Raw genomic sequence first — 12,958 nt, forward strand, 5'->3', positions numbered from 1 at the left:
GAGCGTCCTCCTAAAACACACTTAAGAGTCTGTGACCCTTCAGGGCAAATGCAAAAATGCAAGTTAAAATTACAGACTTCTATCCTTTGGTTATTGTTTAAAATTTTTTTTTTTATGAAAGCCTTAAGACGCTTCCTAAATATTCCAGGGCCTGTTTCTTGTAACCTTCAGACTGCACAGCCAGGCTATGTTGTGATTACAGCTGTACTGGGTTCAGCCATAAAATAAAGTGTGACAAAACAACTTTGAATGCTTTTATATCATAAGTACAAGGACAAACCCAGTCTTAAAAACAAACAAACAAAAAAGCTGATTTTTTAAAAAAGATCATGAAAAAGTACCATAATTATTTAAGAGTTTAAATTTCTGAACTGCATTTCTTCATTATTTTTCATTATTTAAGTGCTAATTGATGTTAGTATAGAATTTTCAGAGTTAGATACTATTCCACACTGGAAAAGATAAATTACAGTCTCTGAGCTCCCTACACACTACTGCAAACATAATCATCAGGTAAAAATTAAGAAAGCGGTAAATGCACCTATCATGCCTTTCCACTGTACTAATCTTCCACACGTTTAATTTAAACCCCTTCAATCATTCTGTTCTCCATTAAGGTTGTCAAAAATGAATTAGAGTAGCTATGCACTCTATCATTTTAAGCACATGGACTTCAGTCAGATTTCTATACTGTAAAAACTTTGGCTTAATATATACTGTAAACTTGGTTCAAATATCAGAAACTAAATAATGTCATTTTTCAACTAAAAGCAACTCCTCTTGGAAGCGGCAGACTTTACACCACAACATTTTAAAACAGAGCTACCTCAAACTGGCAGTCTAAGCTCAGACTGCAAATGTTGCTGAGACCTGGCCCAAGTCCCAGACATGGGATGGTCGCCTCCGTCTCATACCTTCCTTGTAGTTTCTCAGAAAACAGTTGTATGTAGAGTTCCAAGATAGGACTGTTTAGTGTCTCAACAGCCTGGTAAAACAAGCAACAGGGTATTGCTTCCTGTTATTCTGGTCTCATTAAAAAATAAAAAAGTACTTTTACTGAAAATGGGTCTACTCAATCTTCAGCTAAAGTATATAGCTTTGCTCACAATTCCTACATCTGTGTGTTTCTCTGTTTCTCTCAGGGTGCTAAGAACATGAAGGGTGATACATTTCATCATGAACCTACATACTGGATAACTGGAGGCAGTTACATGTTGCATAAATTTATAACTATTTTTAATTTAAACTAAATACCACCCAGATACTCCAGCTCTCTTTCAGTGACTGAAGTGTACAGTAACTCGCTCTCAAAAACTACAAATGTCAATAGTGTTTACAAATACTGAAATATTTTTTGTGTTTGCACTTCCTCACTACTATAATTTTAAAAAAATTGTTTCTTTATCTTTGTGGTGCCATAAGCTTTTTTTACTGCACTGTTAAACAAACATATTCTTTACCACTTTTGTTAATCCTTTCCCCCATTTTAAAGGGAACTTACCCAAACGCTTATTGCTACAAAGAAAACTGTTTCTGGGAGCAGTGTACATAAACAGCCCATAGAGCAGCACTGTGCACAATTTGTAACTCCCAAAACATAGCCACGCACAAAAAGGTATGTTTCCCTAGTTCTGACCAGAATTTATCTTCAACAAACTACTTCAGAAACAGCAATACTACTAATATATACAGGTAAGTATAAAAGAACAAAAAAAATATATTTCATATAGTGACTGGACATATATATTATACATCAAAAGCTGTTTGCTTATTAACAGAAAAAAAACTTGACAAGACTGCTGTATTGCCCACATCTAAGTGAAACGCAGAAAAAAATTCGTCTCAATCAAATGAATTTTTTTTTAAGAATCTGAACTTACACTGTTATCAAGAAAATTATACTGCAGACAAACTATTTGCTTCCAAAATTGCAGATTCCTAGAAGGGAGGATCTAACGTATTGACCTGAATTTTTTCAAGCAACTGCAAAGAAAGGTGTAGATGACTCAAACTAAATATCTAACAAAAGCTCTGAAAGCAGAACAAGGAAAACCAGATACACTACAGGTAGAAAGCAGTTCATTTAAGTCTCAAAGTGTTCTTTGAAAATAAGAAGGTTGTTTAGGATACTTTAAAATTCGTTTAAAAGTGTCAGTAAATCAGTTACAGGGAGGGTGAATACTAACACATAACCATGATCTACTATAGGTTGCAGTCACAAAAACTTAAACAAGTCTTTTGGATTTTGAAGTGACAGAGAGAAACCTTCTACACATTCACTGGACAATTCTTACATTAAGAATCTAATTCTTACATTAAGGGTCTGGAATAGGAAGGTTTTTTTAATTTTTGTTTTATAATTAAGGATTCATTACAGTGTGAATCATCACTGAGCAAAACTTTCACAAGGCATAATGTTTCACAGCAGTAAAATCTACTGTCTCAGTCCTGTTCCTGGCTGGTTCCTTAAATTTTCAGTCAGTTGGGCCCTTGGTCCAGATGTGCTATAACCATGTGGTTACAACCATGGTTACATCATGCTATAGCAGGTGAGACCATGAAATAACCACAGCCCCAATTTACAGTATGTTAACAGTCAGGAAACTGTATCTGAAGATCAAAGGAAGTACCCTGTTGTCCAAATGCACTTTATTAGAAAGATGAATCCCTGTATGATGGACAACACTATTAAGGAAGTATAATATATAACTGATCACATGTGGTGGTGAAACTGAACTAGGGTGACAAATAATTGCCATTCTAAATTTTTTCATCATGCCCCTTCCACAGGGGCTGCTAACAAGTTAAAGAACACAAGTAGCAACTGAGGTACCGCCACTGAAATTCATATAGGATTTGCTACACGTACCCTGTCCATCCATCCCTACAGCAGGTACAGACATCTCTGGAACAAAAGCACAGAATCAACCACGCTGGAAAATACCTCTGAGATCATGGAGTCCAACCTATGACCTAACACCACTTTCTCAACTACACCATGGCACTAAGTGCCACAGCCAGTCTTTTCTTAAAGATCTCCAGGGATGGTGACTCCACCACCTCCCTAGGTAGCCCATTCCGACATCCAATCAGCCTTCCTGTGAAGAACTTCTTCCTGAACCTCCTCTGGTGTAGCTTAAGACTATGCCCTCTTGTCCTACTGTTAGTGGCCTCCAAGAAGAGATCAACCCCCACCTGGCTACAACCTCCTTTCAGGTAGCTGTAGAGAGTGAGGAGGTCTCCCTTGAGCCTCCTCTTCTCCAGGCTGAACAACTCCAGCTCCAGCTCCCTCAGCTGCTCCTCATAGGACCTGTGCTCCAGACCTTTCACCAGCCTTGTTGCCCTTCTCTGGACACACTCCAGCACCTCAATATCCTTCCTGAACTGAGGGGCCCCAAACTGGACACAGTACTTGAGGTGAGGCCTCACTAGTGCTGAGTAGAGAGGAAGAATCACTTCCCTGATCCTGCTGGCAAGAACACGGCAGGTACATCACCCCGCTTTCACTCCACAGGGTGCCAATCAGCATGCAGCACCCGCGTGCTATTTTCTTTATTTGCCCAATTGTCTTTTCACTGGGAAAGAATAACAACAAATGACAATAAACCCATGGATACTAAAAGATCTTTACTATTGTTACCTTCATGCTTCTCATTTCACATCAAGCTTTAAGCCTCAGTCTAAAATTTCAATTGAAAAAACCAAAATATTGACCAGTGCCTGTTAATTCATGATTCAAAAACAACACTAAAGGAAAATAATCTATCAGCAGGCCATGAAGAACATATAGAGAAAAGATGCATGATCTGAAGCACCTTTTGTTGTTGGTTATAAATTTCCTAAACTTTAGATTAAATGCTTAGATTACTGTTTTGGGCATGCATAGTCCTAGTTAAGCAGATAAAACTAAGGAGTTGTAGATTTTCTTTTAAAATATAAAACTTTTAAAAAGGACTTAAAAGTTTCTACATTTCAGGTTATTTACAAAAGAATTAATTCTACATAGACTTTCAGAATACTATGGCTCTAAGCACTTGGAAAGTTTTCTCTGAATCCTCTGTGTATTCATTTTTCTAGGCTTCCTGAGAAGTCTCTAGTTCAGATTAATTGACAACAAATTGAAATGAAAACATTTAAGTTTTCTGCTTTCTAGGTAGAAAGTGCATTCACGGTCAGTTCCATTTTCCTCCTTTTATTATTGTTTTCCAGTGTAACAGCCTTCTGTCTTAAAATGCTGATAAATTTCAGGGGAAAAATTACTTCAAATCTCAATTATTTATAGTGATCCAACAAAAAAGGAAGAAAAGCTGTGGCTTAGCCTAATTAGGAGAAAGACAGGAGTCCCTCTGGGAACTTTGTGACTTACAATATTTATCTGAACTTCTACTCTGTTCTGATGTTTCCAAATTTTTTCTCATCAAGAGCTGAGTATGCATGCTGCTCCCTACAGGAATTCTCTGGTTAGTAGTCTTCTGTAAAGACTACTAACTTTTATAATTAGTCTTGCACTTACATTAAAGTAGAATTTTACACATTGCTCCCTCCCTCCATATACATTCATAGGGACAGATATCCTCTGAAACAGGGGCTCTGAAATATAACTGCTTCATTTTTGTTCACAGCAACAGTGTGTTTGCAAGGATTTAATACAAACAAAAATCTGTATCTGAAAACATTCTCACAAAAGCATCTGTCAGTTCCAAGTTCTGTTCTAAAATACCTACTTTTAAAGGAAGAAAAACATACAAAGTATAGTCTTGTGTAAAAGGCTTCTGTGAAACTCCTTGGTATCAAAATTGCGAGAAACTAGAAATGAGAGACAACAGAGATACAGAAGCGCACAACCAAATTAGGCTTCTTTTACAAGACAAACCCATTTTAATACTTCAAAATGAGCAGAGCTGAAGATTACTCTCAATAAATTAATGACTTTTCATCTATGGATCCAGTATTTCAAAACAGGTCTGTCTGGTACTGCTTCACTAAGTATCATATCTAGTCCAAATTTAAATAAGCAGGGCTGCACTGCCACTCCTGAATCACACGCCTAGGGGCTCTCAAGCTATACCAGTCTTTATTCCTCCTACTCTGGTGTATGCATCTCTCTCAAGCATTTCTGGCTTTAAGAAGTGATCCTATTGCCTAGTTCAGAACATAAATTCACGAACAAGAACAGTCATCTGCCTCCCTTATCACAGCAATTAAGTCAGGACTGACTTCCTGATACTGAAGTATCTGGAACTACAACTTCCCAAATTCCTGGTTACTAGCCTGTATACTCCATTACTGCACTTTAAACACTGGCCCTCAGAGCTGAGCCTTCATCTGCACAGGGAACTAAATTTCACACCACAGGCTGCTCAGATCTCAGCTTTTTTCCAAGCACTACATGGGAGACTGAAGAGAAACAAGCTTTGCTACAAAAAGTAATTCTCAGAAACTACTGATTAAAAGCTGCAGTCTCTAATGGTAAAGTACCTACTCAGCCTTGCTCTAGGAAAGCCAAAACAGTCTGGAGACTGCCTTGGAAAGCAAAAGCAACACACTGATAAGTTACTCTGAGGAACAAGAAGCCAACCTGTGCCAAGCATAGCTTTCTCACAACCAATTTGGGATTCTGGGACAAGAGCTAGGATCCCATAGGAGAAAGTCCATGTTCGGATTTAAATCCTCCAACTGAATTCTAACTGAGCATAACAAACAATACGTGACAAAAGAAAGGAAAAACTCTTCAAAATTACTTCTGGGACTTTCCACAGTGTATCATTAAATTCAAACACATATTGCCGAAATGTAAAACAGAGTAATCACAAAAGCAAGCTATTCTTGAGGTTTACTAACTCTTTTGCTCATCTTAATTTAATGACTCCCAAGCATGTCATGACGTGTTTCTGGGAATGTGACCATGCTACTTTAACATGCTACTTGGCAAAACCCCAAAGCTAACTCATATGTTTTTAACTTCATGCCTTCTTATCACATTCACGTCCCCCCCCAATAATTTGTAGTCTCTAATTAAGGCAGTATGCAGACCATTCAAATACCTCCCTAATTCACAGGAATGTAACAAATTTTATATTTAAAATGCCATAATACCCAATTTAGAAATGTCACCTCCTTCCTACTCTATGTTTAGGCCACAAATATAAAAACTGGCTACACTTACATAGTACCACAGTTTGAAACTTGCAATAAAAACCGATGCACTGAATTTTTATTTCTTGACGTAAAGATAAAACAGTCCTGAAATTGAACCATCCATCTTCAAAGACAATTTTATTGAATTAAATGTAATGCTATCCCGAAATATCCCGTATCATTATTAACAACATACATTTCTGTATGAGCAAAACTAAGGGGTTTTTTTGCAGATCTTTTTAGCCTTGCTAATTGAGCTAAGGGAGCACTAAGAATTCCAAATAACGTTTATGTGTAAAGCAAATTCTCTTAATACAAAAAATTTAATGATTTATTTTATTTCTTTTTTTAAGGAGATAAATAAAATGTGATTGTTATTCATATGCCAAAATGCAGAATTCACCCACCCACTGTATGGTACAACTGCTGGAAAGTTACAATCACAGAACCTTGACTAACTTTGTTATGATTACAAACTACAGTAAATGATACTGAAGTGTAACAATTATTGCAGTACGTTTCAATGCACTAAACGTAGTAAAACACCATACAAAAATATGTACAAAAATGACTGTGTCAAATCATTTTATAAGTTATATTACATAAGTTATGTTCAAATTTGGGAAGACTATCAGACAGAACATTTTATTTACAAATTCTAAAGAAAAGTATTTGCAAAAATTTTTAAAGCACATGTACAAATAAACATACTTGTTTTTATTTTTCTCAACCACTTAAATGCACATATGCATTATTCCAAGGCACTTTTTAATAAAAACTTCATAAAAGAAGGGAACGCTTTAATATACTTCAAAGCCACTTCCTTCAACACCTCATTGTTGAATCTACTACCTTAATACTTTAAAGACCAAAATCTTATATTTTGATAGCTATTCCCACTCCCTTGGAATAAGGTTCTCTTTGAAGAACCTTAAGTGCACTGAAAACAGCAACCTACCTACACACTGTACTTTTGCCCATTAATTTTTTGTCTCTGCTGAGGTAAGCAAATTTTGACTGATGACCGCTTCCTGTAAATGAAGTAGATTAATAAAACATTATTAATAAAAATATACTGTTATCTTCCAACCTTCTTACAACTCCTACTGTTCCATAAACAGGAAAAAAACGCATTTGAAAACATTTTGTGGACTGCAAATACTATGAAAATAAACTTAAAATAAAAAGCCTCTGAGTAGTTTTAAAGTAAAAAAAATCCAAATACAATAAAGATCAAACTGAAACAGGAATCATTAAAAGAGAAATTTCATTTTAAAACCAAAATTATTACTTGCTTGGCGACTTGAGAAAAAGATGTATCAGCAGTCTTGCAATTTTTTTCCCAGAAAAAGAAAGTTCACAAAATTACTGAAAGACTACAGACATCTAATGTATCTACAGATCCTTTCTCCAAACAAAAAGGCACAGATGTCTTGATCCTGTAAAGAGAAGTTATTCTAACAATACAGATTTGTCTCTCAAGAAAACCACATAAGAAATCACAAATGCTCCCAAAGTTAGTTTTAACTGTGTGTCATTTATTCTCTGCTAACCCAAATAGAACTTGAATACTGACAACTCCTTATTATCCATCTTAAAGGGAACTTTTCCCTCCTTATGAAAGACAGAAATGCTTCCAAACCCAATGCTTGGGACAGCAAGAGAACAAGCTCAAATTTATGGCCAAACAGTTTTCAGAGATGATTGGAAAAACAAAACCTAAAGTGAAAGCACAGAATCTCTGTTTCCAAATCCAAAGGAGAAGGAAGAGAAAAACCATTCCCAACAGAAATCTTAGTTTATTGAGAAAATAATGTGAAGAAAAAATAATTAAAAACCGCCAACCAACAACACCACCCCTACAAAAAAAATCCCAAATAATAAAACAAAAACAAACCAACCAACCAAAAAAAAACCAAACAGAAAAACCAACACCAAAAAAAAAATTCAGAAAGCAGAGGATGACCTTTCAGGATCTGGTGAAGGAACCAGCTGTTGCATACAATCATAAAGTTGTCCTTTTCTTTCACTATAAAGCCAAAGAGCATACCCACACTGTAAGAGTGATGCCCAGAAGAGGAAAACACAAGCAGATGTGGGTACTGCAGCTACATGGTAAAACTCCACCAAGTGTTTTGCACTGTCCCTTCTCACCTGTAGTGGGTTTCTGTGGCTGGATTTTGGGGGGGGGGGGGGGGGAGGGGGGCACAGGGGTGGCTTCTGTTAGAAGCTACCAGAAGCTTCCCCTGTCCCGTGGAGCCAATGCCACCCAGCTCCAGGATGGACTTCCTGCCACTGGCCAAGACCAAGCCAATCAGGAGTTAAAGTAATGCCTCTGTGATAACATATTTAAGAACAGAAGGTTGTTGCGCAGAAGGATTCCAGACAGGGAAGAGCAGAGTGAGAACATGGGAACAACAAGGTAAACACCAAGGTCAGTGCAGAAGGAGGGGCAGGAGGTGCTCCAGGCACTGGAGCTGTGGCCCCTGCGGCCCGTGGTGCAGCCCATGGTGGAGCAGCTGTGCCCCTGTAGCCCACGGAGGACCATTGGGGTGCAGAGACCCACCTGCAGCCCATGGAGGAGCCCACGTTGGAGCAGGTGGATTAATGAAGGAGGCTGTGACCCCATGGGAGGCCCAGGATGAAACAGGGTTCTGCTGGGGACCTGCAGCCCATGGAGAGAGGAGCTCACACTGAGCAGGCTTTTCCCGGGTAGGACTTGTGGCCCCTGGAAGGACCCAGGTCGGTACAGCTCATTCATGAAGGACTGCACCCCATGGAGGAGTGACCCATGGGACAGCAGTTTGGGAAGAACTGCTGCCCGAGGGATGGACTCACACTGGAGAGGTCCATCAAGGACTGTCTCCCGTGGGAGGGACACAAGAGTGGGAAAGGACTCCAGCAAAAACAACAACTGACCGCAACCCCCATTCCTGTCCCCCTGCACTGCTGGGGGGGAGGAGGGAGAACATGGAAGGAAGGAGGGGTGGGGGGGAAGGTGTTTTTAAGACTGTTTTATTTCTCACTCTTTCGCTCTCATCCTGTTGGTAATAAATTTAAGTACTATTCCCACTTTGAGTCTGTTTTGCCCATGAGGGTAATCAGTCACTGACCTTTCCCAGCTCTTATCTCAACTCATGAATCCTTAGCTGGTTTTTTTTCTCTGTCCAGTTGCAGAGGGAGACTGAGATTGCCTTTAGGGGGTACCTGGTATCCAGCCAGGGTCAACTCACTACACCATACTTTCTTAAGGTTTCTTACCTTAGAAAAGCAGCAAAATTATAAAGCAGTTTTACTAACTAATTTGTATATGCTTAGTCTGCAAAATTCTTTCTTCAGCCTTAAGGAACACAAAAAAACCACTTCACTGAAATTATTCCCAAAGCACTGACATTGCAGGGGACCTATTCAAGGAGACTACCACCAAACATGGCTTTAAGTGTCTGACGAAAGCAACCAAGTTGCCCAGGCCCACAGCAGTTAGCTATAAAAATACAAATTATACCACAAATCTTACTGGCAGAATCCTTCCGCCTGAAAAAGTACTGAATCCTTCAAGGACTCCAACGCTGTAGGACAGAAAACTTTACAGTTTCCAAAACTCTCTTCTGCGTAGATTCTAAATTCACCTCATATTCAGTAATGCTGCTTTCTTTACTTGTCTTAAAATGTTATGATTTCAATTCTACCATCCTACACTTGACAATAGTACATATTTCTTCTAACATTGTAATCATTCAGACTGTAATAAATTTATTTTATTTCATTAAATTCAGACTTGCTACACATGGAATGGCTCTTTCATCCTGTCTTATAAACCTATCAGTGGGAGCATACACCATAGCTGACGTGTAAATATAACAAAATCATAAGAGAACTTAGAGAGAAAGGGTTATATTCTTTTCCTGAATAGATATTACAAACTAAATCACAGCATAAGCAACTGGTGCTAGGGTATAATCAGTAAATAAGTGTCATAATTCCAACACAAAACTAGATTCCCCCTCTGTTTTGCAAGAAGGGAAAAGGCTTGGGTTGCAAAGCCTCTCTATGCAGTCACAGAAGGAGCTGGGTTCCTTTCAGCTCCTCTCTCTTCTCTCTTTACAGCATCAACACCAAAGAAGCTTTCTGTTCAGTTCCAGTGGAAGAAAGGCATCTCATGCCATTATAATGCAATCTTTACCAGACAAATTAAAATAGCATTGATGAAATTCCAAAACAGTCCAGCCTCATTATCCCTATGACAGGGATTGATAAAGCACAAGTGGGACCTTACTCAAGTAACAAAACATAATGAAGAGCATTATAGACAAACCAAATTGGAAATAAATACATCTGAATGAGAAAAATGGCAATCTTCATGTTGTTACATATGTCTATAACATTATATTGAGAAGACAACATGCTAATACAAATATTGGTCTATTTTACCCATACAAACACAAACTCTATTCTGATTAAAATCACCATAATTCCACCTCATTACAGGGCTTTTGCTCTCCAAGTTTTACGGGAAATGAGAATTCTTTGGCCCAAAGGCTGTGCATCAAACTCTATTCTTCTTTTCCAAACCAGATGTTAATTTGTTGATTAAAAATTTTGCAGGAAACATTAGATTCTCCATAGCAAACAGTTACCTCATACTCAAGAGAAGCTGACAGCTGCTACCATGTCCTGCATGGTAGTTCCTGGCTCCTGCTGAGCCTTCACTTCTCCAGAGGGTGGGAGCCAGTATTTACTGGGTAACACCATTAATGGCTCTCAGACCCAGGAGAGACCTTACACAGCCACCCTGAGGAACCTATTCCACCATCTGACCATACTTACCCAAATTCCCTCCAACCTCCTGAAAACCTTTTTATACAAAACATCCTGATGATCCTGTCTCTTCCCAGAGGGCAAAGAACAGCTTTCCCTCTCCCTTTCCTCTGGTGCTTGTGAGGCATGGTATTGTACTTGTTCCCAGCAGAGAACAGCTCTGCTCTTCTGGCCCATCTTGCTAGAACCATTCCTTTTTAGTCCTTTAAGTACAGTACTCCACATGAGGTCCTAGTATCTTTGAATGCATCAACAGAATTTCACTACTATTTGGACACAGGCATTCCTGTGAATATGTCTTGGAACAGTGTCAGCTTCCCTCTCTCCCTCAACAACACACAGTAGATTTCAATGTCTCACTGCTCACTACAAGCATTACATCCTTTCCTGCTAACTGATCACATATTTTTACTGTTTAGCATTTCTGTATTTGCATTTTTATGCAAAATGGGTACATTTACTTTCTATTCTATCCAATAATTCAGGAAAGTATAGACAAGTACTAGGCTCAAGAAAATGTATATGAAACCTGAAGTTTCCCTACCGTTTCACAGTGAAGTACTCATACTACAGTTTTCCAGACAACTGATTAAAGCTTCAGTCTAGGACACACCTCCTTAGCTAAGTTATGTAGACCATAACTGGGTATGCCAAAAGCTTTTCTTAAAATACACAATATCTACTGCTTCTACTCTAGTCAAATCTTCTGCTCCACCACCAGAGAACATCATTGCTTCAGCACAGTTTGATTTTGTACAAAATCTCTTTCAAAATAAGCTTCAAGACTAATGCCCAGTCCAATTCCATCTATAATCTGAGCTTTACAAACCTTAACCAAGTCACCAACCCTCCATTTTTACTAACTGAAAAAAAAATTGCTAAGTACTTAAAAGCTTAACAACAACAAGAGAAAGAAGACAATACACTCTAAGAGGCATCTTATTTGAAAAGAAAGTAAGACACAGAGTGGAGGTAAAAGAATCTAAGCAAAAAAAAAAAAAAAGAGAAAATGGCTATTAGCTTAAGATTTGACAAAATCACAAAAAATCCAAAATTTTCTCAAACAACAGCTTCCCTTTCCCCCTCTCCTCTTTGATTTTCAGAAATACTAGGCAGTATTCACATTGACACAGTTCCACTTGGAATTTAAGACAAGATAGCTTGGACAAGTGTCTCCATACAAAAAAATCCTAGTTAAAAAAACCCAGAAAATACACATGGTACGGGCCAGAAAAATTGAAAAATATTTCTTCAAGCATTCCAAACTTTAATACAAGTTCATGCAAAGCTAAAACAAAGATGCCTCTGACATCGAGACCTGAGGTCACATACAGCAAAGACAAATGGAAATATTTCACTATGAGAAAGATTTAATTATTTAATTTACAAATTCCAGTAAAAATGTCAAAACAGTGTTTATACTAAAAAACATTAGAATACACATGTCATTTTACAAAATTTCCTCTATGCTAAGCTTAGATACAGCTTTTTATATTCTGCTTCTATTTGTGATACATGAGTTTAATATTTGCATTTTGAATACTGGACAAAGTTGTCTGTCTTTTTTCCTGTAGAAGACTTACTTATTTTCTCTGTAGTCTCATACTCATTAGTCTTGACTGATGGACAATTTCATTATTTTTAATTTTCATTTGCTTTTGTCATAGTTGAAATTTATTCCAACATCTTTCTTCAAATTCAAATATTCTTATACTGCTTTGACTTTACATACTTGAAAAACCTTCATCTGATCAGTGATTCTAATCCCAACTATTTTTGGTCATTTTCAGGAACAATCTGTTGAGAATTTTTTTTTTCTTACAGAGAAATAGCACTCATCCTGTGTGTACTAATGCACAAATAAAAAGAAAAGGTTTCTCTAGGTAATAAACCCTTTTGTATGCTCCACCAAACCAAGCAAGTCTGCAGCACAGGTTCTTTGCCAGCAACTGAAAAGCTAAGAAACAGCTGCATGAAGAATTCTGTTTTCAAAAACACTTAG

General features: G+C 37.8%; 1 protein-coding gene across 6 annotated transcripts in view; it reads right to left on the reverse strand.

The window, feature by feature from the left end:
- Window positions 1–12,958, reverse strand: part of CNOT2 (CCR4-NOT transcription complex subunit 2) — an 81,309-nt gene that overhangs the window by 43,076 nt on the left and 25,275 nt on the right. For 2 of the 6 annotated variants that reach the window (XM_051795899.1, XM_051795895.1), the window contains exon 2: window positions 7,097–7,169. The exons of 1 other annotated variant lie outside the window; for it this stretch is intronic. The gene's annotated coding sequence lies outside the window, so the exon portion shown is untranslated. Of the gene's footprint in view, window positions 1–914; window positions 986–7,096; window positions 7,170–12,958 lie in introns of all 6 variants that reach the window. 3 more of the 6 variants (XM_051795897.1, XM_051795898.1, XM_051795896.1) reach the window with 3 other exon arrangements.

The sequence above is a fragment of the Manacus candei genome, unplaced genomic scaffold, assembly GCF_025592945.1.
Source record: "Manacus candei isolate 608988 ecotype Guabito, Panama unplaced genomic scaffold, ASM2559294v1 h1tg000043l, whole genome shotgun sequence".
NCBI lineage: Eukaryota > Metazoa > Chordata > Aves > Passeriformes > Pipridae > Manacus > Manacus candei.